The sequence below is a fragment of the Poromitra crassiceps genome (assembly GCF_964638095.1).
Source record: "Poromitra crassiceps genome assembly, chromosome: 3".
Classification (NCBI taxonomy): domain Eukaryota; kingdom Metazoa; phylum Chordata; class Actinopteri; order Beryciformes; family Melamphaidae; genus Poromitra; species Poromitra crassiceps.
This window is the reverse complement of record NC_139625.1, coordinates 10,695,948-10,711,851: the sequence shown is the minus strand read 5'-3', so window position 1 is coordinate 10,711,851 and position 15,904 is coordinate 10,695,948.

Below are 15,904 nucleotides of genomic sequence, written 5' to 3'. Positions count from 1 at the left end.
GTGCCCCATGTTTGACTGTATGTATGTTGTTTTATGGTGCCCTATCAGGGACTACAGATGTAAATTAGCTTGACGCTATAATCTGGTGCAAGGCATCTCTTTGTTCATTACTGAGAATGATTAATGTACATGCCATCAGGATCGCATCGTCCGCAAAAAAAGCAGAGATGCAATCCTCAGGCCAATGATCTACAACCCCCCCTTCCCCCCCACAACTACGGCGCAGCCCTGGCAGAGGGCAACTTTCACTGTACGTATATCACGCCGCTTCACAGCTGTATGATGTAACGTTGATTATAGGTTGCGTTCACAGCATTTTCCTGTGCACAGTAGGGACAGTAATATGGGTACATTTGACCTTAATTACGATCGGTAAGCTGAGACCGCCCGAGCTCGCTACCTAAAAGTAGCTAGTGCAGTCAGGAAATAGTTTAGTTGCTTCGCAACCCTTGGTCGTAGTGCAATCCTGACGGAACTGTTTTTGTTGGCGGAGACAAATAACAGACAAAAGTCAACTGTTGTCCCAAATTACTTAAAAAAATACTAGTATTACTTGAATAGCTTTGTTTATACAACTCTTATATAAAAGCAATATCACACTCGAGGTCGTGCTGTTGTTGGCTAATATCGTCACGGCTGTGATTATCTTCTAGGACCGAATCACAGCCGTGACGATACACAGTACAAACAGCACTCCCTCTCATGTGATATTGCTTAAATATTGAACTCTCTGCCCTCATTTTGACATTGCATGGGACATTATGGTGCGCCTACTTATACTGGAGGAGGATATTTTGGTACTTGAGTGTGTTGCTCCGCATCTAAAAATGGGTGACACATGACATCCGCTCTTGGGGGTTTTTCTAAGCATTCAGCGAATTAAATCAAATGTCACGTTCAGATCAGACGCCATGAGGCACGAGTCGCAATCCCCCTCAGCCAAGTCTTTTCTTTCGTCTGCTGACGTGGTCCGATCGATGAAACGCTTTGATGAAATGCTGAATCGAATCGTGTTTATATACGCCTACTTTCAATATGGATCCACAACAAACAAATGATAAAGGCATCACTTCCAACGCCAGCGCAAGAAGGAAGAATCCTTTCCGAGGGGTCGTTCAGGTTTTGTTATTTCTTTGAAGTTGGCATGTTGCCCAGGACTCTTATCGTGTCTGACGGTGCTGAATCAATTCCTATTCACACGCCTGCTTTCATCTCATGCTGACTTGGATCTGTAGCAGCCAGGCGAGAGCCAACAGCAAGAACAACAAACACTGAGGTCTGTGTTGAACTGTTGTAAGAGTTTGAGCTTTCATGCTATTTTAAGAGGCCAAAAGGCGCAGCAACCTCTCTGACTCTCTGAAACAACAAAGGAACGTGAGAAGGAGAGGCGACATTTCGTTCATAATATCCTGCTATTTTTGGTGGTGTTATTGTAGTCATACAGTACATCTCTCTTTTGTGCTCTTCAACCATAGATCGAAGATCAAATAGAGACATGACATGATTCGGCTTCTTGTCAGAGGTTGACAGCAAAAACAAAAACAAACAAAGATGAAAGCTGCTGAAATAAGCCTTGAACCATCAATATATACATTTTCAAAAAGTTGTTGATGCAGATCTCTGACTATGCATATGAGAGCCTATTTTGAAGATACCTTTGTGAAAGAGAGGATAAGAGAAGTTGGCAATGTGTCATACTGATGATCAAAGATACCAGAATAACCGCCGAGCGATCGCTTGAATTATTCATCAGACATTAGCTTGCATTTGTCAATGGGAAAATAAATGGAGATTTTCTCTGGAAGGAAATGCAACCAGCAGGCATTGCCTTTCCCCCCAGTGGGACCATAACCTCAATACCAAGGCTCCACCCCCGGTATGCACTAATATGCTGTATCAGTCTATAGGTTGTTTTCAGGTGACATCATGTCAAGATGGCGACCGGGCCGAGACCATTCACCATTGGCTTGTTTTGCAAACCACGTGATCATGCCGGTGGGCAAACCAGCAGCAGGCTACATAGAAAGCGATAGGAAAGCAGCAAAATCGTTGACAAGTTGCTGGAAAAACCGCTTCTCTTCATTGCATACGGGTCATATCCTATACTGTATATGTTTCACAATCTTCTGGCGATACCTGCAGCGTGGAGCAGCATCCATCCCTCTTGCATACTCGCTTTCCTCCATTCTCCATAGTAGCTCTGGGAGAGCTGCCCTTCAGACGTCACGGAGACGTCATCCGAATCACGTGGTCGAAAACAAGCTATACAGTGCCAAAGTCACACCCTCTTCCAGGTTAGGCATAAGAACCCAGGGCTTTTCAGCCATTCACTTTTCCATAGACATTTCGTATAGCTGAATCGCTTGGTTTGACCAAGTAAAACCTATTTTTCAAACATTTCACCAAATGTCTATGGAAAAATGAATGGCGGAAAATCCTTTGATTCGTATGCCTAACCTGGAAGAGGGTGTGATTTTGACTCTCCATATATCATAATATACTATTAAGTTGGTACTTATCTAAGAATTCGCCCTGTTTCTCGTATTCTTCTGAAACTATCTGGCTGGAAAATGATGAGGGTAAAGCATGAAGAGAGGAAAAGATCAGATATGACAGTATTTCTACCAGAGGTTTGACTTATTCCGCTCTGTTGCAAAGAGCTTTGGAGAAAATATTTGGCGAATGAACAACAAATAAATCACAGGACTCCAAAATCAAAGGTACGATCGTCTGCAAGGAAGAAGGGAAAAAGAAAAGATGAAAGAAGAGATAAAAAGATAATGGAGGAAGACTGCAGGAAGCAGCAGTCGAAACTGTCAGGTATGACAAAAAACACAGGCGTTCCATAAGAAAAACGTAATAGTTAATTGTTGGAGAAAAATATAAGTTCCATGCCATTTCCTAAATCAATATTTCCTAATCAATAAGCTATAGGCCTAATTACATCTGACACATTAATCAATAAGCTATAGGCCTATTTGCATAATTATGCTATAAGTTCCATGCCATTTGACACATAGACTCACACTGACATTTCACACATATAGAATAGCCCCATGGAGAGGACTTCTCCTCTTTGCTGAAACCTTGGGCAGTGCATCGTGTCCAATAACAATTGATAACAGTCTCTCAGTCAGACAGGCAGCCCTGTAGGCTCCAAGTCAAGTCATCACCCCCTCCTCTCTGCTTCTCCTCCTCTTCTTTTACAGTATAAAGCGTATGTCAAATTGTGACATCGCGGCTGAATATTTGACTCTGTACATCGATACATGTGTACATTGAGATTCATGCCCTCTGTCAATATATGCATATTGCAGAGAATGTAAGCTATTAAATATACTTTTATGGTAAATCTTCCTGGACTCATTGGTTTCAATTTATTTGGTATTAGATAAGCTGTGATATACATTTACATATACATTTAAGCGGATGTATAGAATTCTATTCTCTATCAATTGGCGTCACTTGACCAGGATATCTACGAGAGCGGGTAAGTCTGAATTAATTTCATAATTCATTACTGAAGCTGTCGTCTGATATTTAAAAGAATCTGAAATGTTTGCATATTGTGGGTGTGTCAAAAATGACATGTGGATAATCAGTGGTAAAATTGTAGCCAGAACCAAGTTAGCCGATTGTAACTGGTAAAGCTATACCACTTTTGCAGCAGGACCAAGTTAGCCGATTGTAACTGGTAAAGCTCATTATGTTCAAAAGTAAGGTCCATGTTAGGCACATTGTAACAAGACCAAATTGGAGCAGAACCAAGTTAGCCGATTGTAACTGGTAAAGCTCAAAATGTTTGAGCAATTTTGAAATTCCCACAACATGTAACAAACAACCAAAAATAAGCAGCTATTTCATATTGGACTGTAAAACAAAACAATTTCTTAAGAAGCCTATTTTAAAGGAGTTGAACATGGAAGTTTGCAAAAAGTGTATTTTAGCCAATACCCAAAATACAGAATCAATTGTCCCTTGAACAAATTGATTCTGTCACCAGTTTGTAAATTCCAGATACCCCACACAAAACGTAATAGTTAATAATAGACGAAATCAACCTGTTTGGATTAAGATAATGGAGCGTTTATTTGAGTATGCATAAATATTAGTATGAGCATCGTATTGACCACATAGACATTCTTCAGGGTCACCAAGATTGAAAGCATTGAAAATAAAGGGAGTGAAAAGATGAAAGTAGGCTACTGTACTGTTGATCTGTTTTCAATGTCATGTCGCAGGCTAACGTTATGTACCTGTGTCCCAACCAGTGGGCAAGCCCACCCCCTTTCCCCAAGAAGATGTGGAAGTCTTTGTTTATGCTGCAATTCCTCGAATGGCCACTTGGGCTCGGGGGCAGTAGGCAATATAGCTAATTTCACCTTTTCCTAACCTTTTTTTAATATAACTTGCCCGTTTGGAGTAAAATAGATGATAGAAAAGCGGGTGATTGACAGATCGCCTGTCCAGTGATCGCAGCAGACTTTCCGTCATTTTTCCATGTCGTCGGTTACGTGCACCCAGCCTGGTGACTCGAGCCTCTGACGAGCCGCAGCGGCTCAGGGAGACTCGCTGTAACCGGTGGCGTGAGGGCGTTTCCCCGTTTGAAATGCCGTCGCGTTTCTTGGTTATATTTAGGCAAGTAAAACAACTTGGTTGTGTTTAGGCAAAAGAACTTGGTCAAGGTTAGGGTTAAGAAACTGAACATGGGGCATCTGGGTAGTGTAGCGGTAGATTCCCTGCCTACCAACATGAGGGTCGCAGGTTCGCGCCCCCGTGTTACCTCCAGCCTGGTCGGGCATCCATACAGGCACGATTGGCTGTGTCTGTAGGTGGGAAGCCGCAATGAGGGTATGTCTCCTGGTCGCTGCACTAGCGCCTCCTCTGGTCGGTCGGGGCGCCTATTTGGGGTGGAAGGTAACTGATGGGAATAGTGATTCTTCCACGTGCTACGTACGTCCTGCCGGTGAAGCTCCCCGCTGTCAGGTGAAAAGAAGGAGCAGCAGGAGGCGAAGAGCCACTGTGGTTGCCTAAACTGTTGCCTAAACGGCATTAAACGGTTTTAAAGCACACCTGCCGGCCAATCAGAAAAGAGTATTCATTCACCCAGACCATGGTATAAGGTTTACAAATAGCTCGGTGAAGGCATGGTCATCCTGCAATACTCCACTCAAGTTGATCATTCAGAATGGCTTTGAATGCATTGCCATTTACCTTGCACGCCTCGGATCACTGGACCTAAAATATGCTTTGGAAATGTAACCGACACCATATGAGCTTACCTCTTTACTGTGGGAAACAAGCATGCAGACCTGTGGACTTATTTTGGCCACATGTAGGCTTCACATGTAGGCTTCTCTTCCACTTGCTTGTGGGGGTTTCCTTGCATCTTGAACCAGTCGCCTTTAGCCTACATGGGCATCGCACTCAAGGAGTTAATTAGCCTATTCTCCCGAGTTGCTGTATCCCCTCAAACCTCCATGCCAACATCATCGAACCGCCGTTCCTTTTGAAGCAGCACTCTACATCACTGAAGCTCTGCCAAGCCCACCAATTAGCCCTTTCTCAAAGTCACTTCCAGCTATGCTATAGTCAAGATACAAATTAGCCTGAGCATGATTGGATGTTAATTGCTTATTTATTCTTTGGGCCATGCCTGGGTGGAAGCACATCTCAATGTTTTTTCTGTTTGTTTGTTTGTTTGTTTGATTTCTTCGGGTCGGAGACCCCAGGCGCCCAGAGCGGGAAGCCCTAACCCATAACCAGGGAGTGGGTCTTTTCCGTTGGAAGACTAGGTCCAGTCTCCAACCCCACAGCGTAACTTGAGGGGCGATGGCTTAATTAACGGGGCGTCCCTGGGCGTATCATATTTGTGCACAAGGGTACCGGACGCGTTGTATTCGGCGCACAAGGTGCGTCGTGCGTGACAGAGCGGCAATATATTACGCGGCCAATGTGAGAACGGGCTGGCCAGTTGAAACCATTGACTGTCGATATTATCTGGACGATATGAGCGTGACGACGTCACCCATTGGGTTTTGATACCAGAAAATGAGGTTTGAATCTCCAGCTTCCTGGTAATGTTTGATTGGATAAATGAATTTTTGTACTGCGGAAGCAGGGGGACAGGGGGCGGGGGAGTAGTGACGTTGACGGTGGGTCTTACCATGTGTTCGTCCGCATGGCTTGTGTTCTTCTTCTTGTGTTCTGTACATCCATGGTGTGAGCCTCCAGCCTGTTAGCTGCTAATATATGCCTCCACAAAGTAAATCGGATTTCGAAATATGCGTTATTTTTTTAAACTGGCCTCACAACGAGAGCAATACAGTTACGTGTGTCTACTAACATTATTAAAGCATCATAAAGATAACGTTGTTTCTGTTAGATTGCTAAATTACTAGCTTCTTCTTCTGCAGCTTTCCGGCAGACTAGATGCCTTGCGGCACATTGTTGCCTCTACCTGTTGGAGGTATTACTGTTCTTATTTATCCGATGTATATCATCTATTTCACTCGAAATGGGGTCATAATTTAGAAAACGGAGGATATGAGAGCATGAAAAAGACTTGAAATTGTTTTTTCAGACCATAAACTCATTTGCAAAGTGTTTATTTAAGACATAGACCGAATTTAGACCGAGATACTCTTGCTCTTGTTTAATTGTTGTTATTGGGTTTATTTCTGCAATAACTTCACTTATGGCTGTGTTTATGCTAACGTTAACATTACTGCTAGTGAAACCGCCATGTTTGCTACAGCGTCGGCCTGTATCATCAACTACGTCAGTCCGTCCCTGATTGGCCAATTTGCGCTGTCAATCACAGGGCACTGAGCGCAGTCGCCGATTGGCTCGTCCGCTTTGCGGTTTCTGCTAAAGCCCTCCCAGGGCTTGAGGCCAGACGGTCCCACAGAACAAAATGAAATGTGAGTTCACGTGACCGCTGGTTTACCAGGCTAGTTGTCAGCACATATTGTGAGCAGTCCTATAGGCTCCTTGGTGTACTGCAGGGGGGAAGAGACGGGTCTTGTTACATTGCTGCATTTCTTAGGTCAGTGGTGCCCAAAGTGGGGGTCGGGACCCCCGAGGGGTCGTGGGACACCACTGGGTGGGTCACGAGATGATTTCCAGAATGTGTGAAAACTACAAAATGTGTGAAATACAATTTAAAAACTCTTAAAAAGGGCACATTTTAACCATATTTGTTACTGTTTTGTTTGCTTTGTTTACAAAATTCTCATGTGCGCACAAACGTTTGTATGCTTCAACCACATGCGGGGATAGTCGGGTTCGCGAGCCTCTGGCACCATTATTTTGGGGATCGGGGGCTGAAAAGTTTTGGAAACCTTGTCTTAGATCACGAGATTTTGTTTGGAACTGCACCGAGGCCACCTCTCCAAAGGTCTCGCTGTGGTTGTTTGGTCCGCTTTTGGTGCGCACCAGAGTTCGATTGCTGCATTCAGATCTGCCCAAACGAACCACACCAAGGGGGGAAATGAACTCTAGTCGTGTGATTCAAACGAACCAAACGAGGTAGGTGTGAAAATGCCCGTAGACAACCAACGGGAGCGTACCTATGTTCCCCGGGTCCTATATTCCCCGGGTCCTATGTTCCCCGTTTTTGTGGGACCGGGGAACATAGAACCCTTCCTAACCTCCCCCAGACCCTAACCCAAAACCTAACCTCTCCCACCCCTCATGCCTAAACCTAAGGTCGGCATAGGACCCGGGGAACATAGGACCCGGGGAACATAGGACCCGGGGAACATAGGGATGACCCCCAACCAACGATGTAAATTAACTTAGCAAAGAAGGTTTTTAGGAAGGGTGACAAATGTAATGTAATATCGCTGGCTGGCATCAAACCATTCAGACATGCCAGGGACCATTTAAAGGAACAGTTCACCTTAAAAATGAAAATTCAGTCAGTATCTATTCACCCCCATGCCAGTTGAAACGCAGGTAAAGTATGTTAGTGCATATACTGTAACAGTCGCAGAGATACCCTTCCCAGCACCACTCTGTAGCAGCAGTCTTTGAGGATCGATCTTTAGAGTTCCAAAAATAACAAAGAATAATAACAATTAAATGAATTACTCCACACTGTGTGTGAAGCAGAATCCAAGTATCTTCCGCTTGACCTAAGCTCACAGATGGAGGTTGTGGACTCTCTGTCGCACACAAACCTTGCATGACTAAATTGGCCTTGTGGGGCTTGGTAATGGAGGGAAAGGGGGGAGAAGAAGAAAAAAGGATTAAGGATTAAGACAACTTGACAAATGCACCATTTGATAGGGGCAATATGTAATCCATACTGTACTGGGAATGATAAGCCCATAAGTATACCTCCTAAGATGTGCACCTGTGCATGCAAAATACCCATGTCTCCATTTCTGGGTTTAATGCATAAATATACACCAGGGAGGAAGCCCCCATTAAAATGTAAAGCGTTGTAAGAAGACAGTGGCAGGTAGAGATACAACACATACGACAGATGACAGAGAGGTGCATAGTTTAATGGCTGTGACCGTTCATTTTTCATTTTTACATATATTGCCATCTGTAGAATAGGGGAATATGATTTAGATTTGCACATTGCTGTAACATTGACACGTCTTTCTCCAGTTTTCACACAACCAACTTTAATGATTCCAGTATTTCATACTGTGTATACATACTCACATTTTTATATCTCCATCATTTTTCATATTGAATGTTTTCCCTGAATGTAAATATTTCATCTCGCCGTCAAGGCTTCATTTCACATGGCAACCTGCTCTGCGTAATTTAAAGCCAGCCAAAGGCAAGAACAGAGAGAGAGACGATGTCGACCCCAGAGGGAACCATTAAGAAACACATGTGAGGAGCACGGACACCAGCAGCGGTGGAGAATGAGCGAGTGTGTTTGACAGCTTAAAGACCGCCCAGCTGGGTAGTCTCGCTAGCCAGCCTCCTCTCCCTTCCGTCCGAGGAGCCTGGCGCCGCAGGTCTCCATAGTGGGATTGCGATGGGCAGCGCTTAGTGGCAGTGCCCTTGGAAAATAGTTTCAAACAATCCAACTTGCCGTTTTCAGCGTGTAGCAACGAGCTAGCGTGTAGGTTTCTGACGTTAGCTTGCTAGCTAGTTAGCGTTGTTGTTTTCACTGAGGCGGCAGGGCACTATTTACAGCCACACACACGGAGGAGGGAGCGGAAGCCGCTCTGATTGACATGGTCGGAGCCAATGACCGAGCTTCTCAAGCGGGGAGCGGAAATCCGGCAGCGTCTGAAATCGACGCTTCCAATGGTTCCATGTCGCTGTTCCGACCTCTCGCTGTTCCGACCTCCCCTCTCCCAGCCCCCATGCCTAAACCTAACCTCCCCCATGACCCTAACCCAAAACCTAACCTCTCCCACCCCCCACACCTAAACCTAAGGTCGGCATTGCGAGTGGTCGGCATAGCGGGTGGACACCGCTTCCAATGGGAGAGCAGAGTAGAGCAGGGGGAGGGTTTATCCCAGTTATGGAGACCTGCCGCGCCAGACTCCTTGGACAGAAGGGAGAGGAGGCTGGCTAGCGAGGCTACCCAGCTGGTAATGGCAATACACAAGCTAACCAACTGACACACCCAGCTGGTGATGACAATACACAAGCTAACCAACTGACACACCCAGCTGGTGATGACAATACACAAGCTAACCAACTGACACATCCAGCTGGTGATGACAATACACAAGCTAACCAACTGACACATCCAGCTGGTGATGACACTACACAAGCTAACCAACTGACACATCCAGCTGGTGATGACAATACACAAGCGAACCAACTGACACATCCAGCTGGTGATGGCAATACACAAGCTAACCAACTGACACACCCAGCTGGTGATGACAATACACAAGCTAACCAACTGACACACCCAGCTGGTAGGCCTAATGACAAGACACAAGCTACTGAAACGCCCAGCTGGTGATGGCAATACACAAGCTAACCAACTGACACGCCCAGCTGGTGATGGCAATACACAAGCTAACCAACTGACACGCCCAGCTGGTGATGACAATACACAAGCTAACTGACACATCAGCTGATCCAGAGAGTTGTCTGCCTGAACTAGCGTTGCAAGCCTCACTCCATTTTATGACATGTTTATCTCTGCTATGTTACATAGCAGAGATAGATGTTGTAGATCAGCGGTGTCAAACTCATTTTAGTTCACGGGTCACACGCGACCCGATTTGGTCTCAAGTGGGCCAGACAAAGAAAATCAATAATAACCTATAAATAACAACACCTCCAAATGTCCCAGTTTCCTTTATGTGTAAAGAATTACAGGTACATTTTAAAAACACAATTTCACATAGGGTTATCTCAGCTACCATCAAACAAATCAAATCTTTCTCTAACTGCATTACAATTGATGGCAACTGGTCAATTTTCTATAGTAAAGGGTACTGAAAATAGTTGACCATTTTGTGATGCATCCATAAAGCATGAATAGGCTAATACATTTTTTATTTGCTCCTGAAACCTGGTACCACATTGGATTGGAGGACTTCTCATTGCCCGTTGGCGGACCGGTTATGGCCGTATGTTTGACACCCCTGCCCTAGATTGTAAACAGGGACCTTTGCTGTGGAACATAGAAACAGGGAGAGGTCTTTTATTTTGAAAAGCAGAATTGACAGTGGTTCCTGTTTTTGTGGTATACCTTTTAGTAGTCTCTTAAAACAGACTGTCTCATCTACATCCGGCGAATGCAGCTATACAGTCTGTACGTTACACCCCCAGAACATGCACAAGGAAGTTGTGAAAAAAACCTGGAAGGAAGACTGGAAGGAAGTTCGAAAAAATCCGACCAATCACGACACGTGTGTCCACGGAAAAAAAATCTGATTGGACTAATGAGCGGAAGACCCGCCTTTCTGCTTCCCATTCCGGTTGGTGCATGATTCTCCCCCACGAAGTACAGACGGTATGGCGGAAGCATTTGAAAATTGCGGAAGCCAACTCGTCTGTTCTAAGAGACTAACCTTTTAGCCTACATACTTACATAGTAGAGAGATGTTGTTGCATGAACAGGGACCCTTTACTGTGAAATATATTAGCAGGTAATGTATACAGGCGTTATTATGGATCCCACTCGTCTGAATGCCCTACTCTGCCTCTGATTGGCTTAGTGATACGCCGTAGCAAGAACGAGAGGCGAAGACAAAAATCTGACTTCAAGGATTGTTCTTTTTATTGAAACGAAAATGGATACAAAATGTGCACTAATCAGATCAAATAAGCTCCCGGTCCGAAAGAAGATTCCCCATTCATTTTCTCCATAGACATTTAGAAAATCCTTATATGACGAGTTTTAAGCCTGGAACCAAGCCAGCCAGCCACGTATACTGAGTCATGAGTGACCATAAAACATTTCACTTGGAGCAAAAACAAAAAATAAAAAGCGGGGAAAAATATATATTTACGATGCACGATTTAACTGTCAGAGCCGAGACGATTCCGTATTTTATGGGACGGGTGGCACTGGCAACCCTGACAACCGGCCATTCAAAACGGGTGAAACCATTGAAATCAGGGTGACTCGTACTTGCTGCAGCTTCAGTCACGTCAGTCGTATTTTGAGCCCGATGTACTACAGCAGGCAGCAAGCGGGCTTACCTAACATAGCTAACATTCCAGCTCGTCCTCAGTTAGAATTGAATAATTTGTAATTTTGTTATTTATTTTCTCCAAGTGAAATGTTTCATGATCACTCACGGTTCTCTGGAAGACCGGTTGGCTTGGTTCCAGGATTTTTCTAAATGTCTATGGAGAAAATGAATGGGGAATTCTCAGGTGGAACAAGACCAGAAAAGTTGGACGGTCACTGTTGAGGCCTGACATACATAGCCTAATCTTTCCATTTCAGCAACTAACTTACATTTTGTAACTTGAGCACAAATTAAGTTATTTGAAAAAAAGATAAACATTGTGGCTAATCAACATTGTCAGGACATGAATAATATGAAATATGAAATCTTATTATAAAAGGGAGCATATGGGCAATGTCTTCTGTTTAAATTTTGTTTCCGGAACTGATGGCATCAGCAATTGTGCATTGTGACAGCACTGATGATGTCATAGGCATGATGGCATCATCAGTGATGTCATAAGAGTAATTGTGATGTCATCAGTGATGCGAAGTTGTGAAATCATCAGTTTGTGACATCATCAGTGATGTCATAAGAGCAGGTGAGCGAGGGCGAGGGAGCAAGTGAGCCCGCACAGTGGTCAAGCTGCAGGGTGGGCGAGGCGAACGCAGCGGCCGAGCTGCGTATGCAAGTTGCAGGGCCAGTTCGGCGAGCTGCAGGGCGGGCGAGGCCGCGCAGCGGGTGAGCCTATAGGAAACGAGCCTAGTATCTTAAAAATGACAAAATGGGGGGACGCATTTAAAGTTCTTGCTCAGCTGTTGATATTTGCAGGACCTGAAGGCTTAGTGCTGAGTGCGAATGTGGATTTAGTTTAATGAACAGAATAAAAAACAAATCCAGACACCATCTCAATGCGAAGCATCTGGATGAGCTCATGAGAATCAGGTCATCTTTGGAATCAGAGGCAGCCATACAGCCAAACAGCTGGACATGGCCTACCATCATTGGAAAAGTGACAAGGACATTACAAGAGGGAAAAACTATCATACTGTAGGTTTCTTTACTCACAATAATCTGTTTGATTGCACTGTTGATTAATATTTTAGTATGTTCTTACTCACACATTTGCAATGTGATCTTAATTATTATAATTAAAGACATGTCTGTTTTCCATATGGTTGGTGTTGCTGGGGAACAGAGAACAGATGTTAGGATCATACTCATGGACACCGACTGCTGATCAATGCCACTACGGAATAGACATTGGGAATAAAATCTCTCTCTCTCTCTCTCTCTCTCTCTCAAATTGTTTTCTGCTGGGTAGAAAAGCAGCACAGTGTTGAATCAAACTAAGAAACACACATGGTGCACACCATCAGTGATGTCACCATTGCAACACCAACCCCTTCAGAATAAAAGTGCAACAACACACACTTCGACTACTTGCACAACTCCACTACTTCCGGAAATGAGTAGGGCATCTTGGGCCCAATCTGATCAATGTCCCCCCCTAAGCACTGAGCCCTGAGTCCTCACAGACTTAATTGACATCAGCTGGTGGGTGATTGAGGGGGAGAGGCTGCAAGGGCTCAAAATGGTATAAAGAGGAATGGAACAGCACTCTCACGTTACCCTGACAACACCAACAACAAAGTGCAGCCATGCTTCTCAGCTTTGTGGGGTTGGGATTTGTTCTCTTACATTTACATTACATTACATTACGTCATTTGGCAGACGCTTTTATCCAAAGCGACTTACAATAACACATTTTTGTCAGCAATAGAGCAATCAACTATGCAACACAGTCTACGACAACTACAACTTCTGAAGGAACAGTGGTACAAGTTTAGTTTAGGTTAGTAGTTTTTTTTTAGAAAGAGAGAGAAAGAAGTTAGATCAAGGAGGGCCCAGATGGAGCCTGAAAAGGTGTGTCTTTAGTCTTTTCCGAAACGTCCAAACGACCAAGGCACCGGAGGGACCGACTGCCTTTGAATGTGCAGGCTCTTGCTTTACAGACTGGATTAGAGGTAATTGTCAAATAATCAATTTATTTGTTTTTGTCATCATTACGGGAAAATGTAAAGAAATAGTTGATGAATAAACTAGGTGTGTAATATAACCCATGCTTGCATTCCTCTGATGTCATGTATTTATGTACCATCCTAAATCCTTGTACATGGATGTGGAGCGTGGCATGAGGATTGACTTCAGGCTGTCGAGGCAGACCTTCAATGGTCTCTTAAACATCTTGCACCAGGAGATCCATGGCTGGGGGATACCATTTAGAGGTCCTTATTTTTGTTTATTGGCTGGCCCATGGGGTGTCATACCGGGTGACGGCAAAGTCAACAATCTTCAGAGTTGTACATAGAATCGCCAAGGAGATCCGCAGATGCAAGTCCAAGGTCATCTTCTTTCCCAGTCCAAACACCTTGGACGAAGTTGGCCGAGGATTTGGACAACTAGCGCAGCATGAGGCCTTCAATAAGGCTGTTGGGGCCATAGATGGCTGTCGCATCCGAATCAAACCACCTAAACACAACCAGTTAGATTATCTCAACTTCAAACAGTTTCACTCCACCCAACTCCAAGGCATCTGTGACTCCTCTGGGAGATTTCTGGACATTTCTGTTGGCTATGGAGGTTCAGTACATGACGCACGCATCCTAAGAAACAGCCCTGTTTATTTCAATGCCCTATATACCCTCCACCTGGTTTCTTCCTCCTGGGAGATGGAGGCTATCCATGTATTCAGCTTCCAATTACAATCCTAACCCCATTCAGACAGCCATTACAAGGCAGGATGCAGGAACGCTTGAACAGCATGCATGGCCGGGCCCGTTCCATAATCGAGAGGACATTTGGGGTCATGAAGGCACGGTGGCCGGGCCACCTTATTCAAAGCGCTGGAGGTTAGGCCCAAGTTCTGCTCCGAAGTTGCCTTGGCCTGTGCGTTTCTCCACAATGTGTGCCTCACACATGGAGACATCATGGAAGAGCCAGAGCTCCAGCCTGAAGAACGTGGTCCCACATGACCTACAGGACATCCAGGAGAGGAGTGGGGCCCACATGAGGGACAGGTTATGTGCCCACATATCAGCACCCCAGCACCTTCAGGCCCCATTGAGGGATCATGATTATGCCAGCAGATGATTTCTTTTAGTTTAAATTAGTAGCAGCTACCACAACCCTGTTTTACCCTTAACATTTGTATGTTCAATGTGTTGGAACTCGTTTGATGTTGTGGTGATAAAGCTATGAAGAACTACATTACTGCCTTCTGTGATGCTTGTTTGTGATGGATCTACAGGTTGTTTGGGGATCATGTCTATGTTCCCCGGGTTCTATATTCCCCGTTTTTCACTAACCCTAAACCTAACCTCCCCCAGACCCTAACCCAAAACCTAACCTCTCCCACCCCCCACGCCTAAACCTAACCTCCCCCAGACCCTAACCCAAAACCTAACCTCTCCCAGGGAACATAGCGGGGAACATAGGACCCTATTTGGGAAAAGCGGGGAACATAGGACCCGGGGAACATAGGGATGACCCCGTTGTTTGATACTCATGACATTTCTACACACATTTCTGTCTTGCATCCACAAATCCCCTTTAAAGCAAACTCAATATTCATGCTGTAGATCTCAATTCAAAGAACACTGCACTGAGACGGATGACAAGCAATTCATGTTTATTAAGGGAACAGAAATACATGTATGGACACAAATGCTATTTATAGCCATTGTAATTTCCTTAACTAAAAAATACCTCCATAGGGTTGAGAATGAGAAGCATACATTAAATTAAAGTGTTCAAAGCACAAAAAGGCAAATGAAAATGCTACTTGTCCTTCTCCACCAACTTCCCAAAGATACCAAGAAGGGCGTCCATCTGCTCCTACCCTCTTATTTTCTCTCGCCTCCTCCCCGTCATCCAGCTCCCTCTGCCTCTTCTCTTGCTGTTCACCATACTCATTCAGGTACTCCACAACATCATTCTTTCTTTTCTTTGGCCTTTTGGAAGCTCCAGATGGTTGGGTTGGGGTATAGTGGATGGCCCTGGAGCGGAGGGCTCCTCCTCGTCAGGCTCCTCTGCAACATCTGCATCTGAGTCAACTGCAGTTGCTATGCTGTTTAGAGGCTGGATGGAGTCCCTCTGCCCCAGAGCCTTGTGCATAGACTCAAAGAAAGTCACCTCACCAGCCTCCGTCCCTGCTCCAGTCCGTGGTAGTATCAGATCCTGTGCAAAGGGTGTAAGAAACACTAGGTTAAATAAACGCATTACAT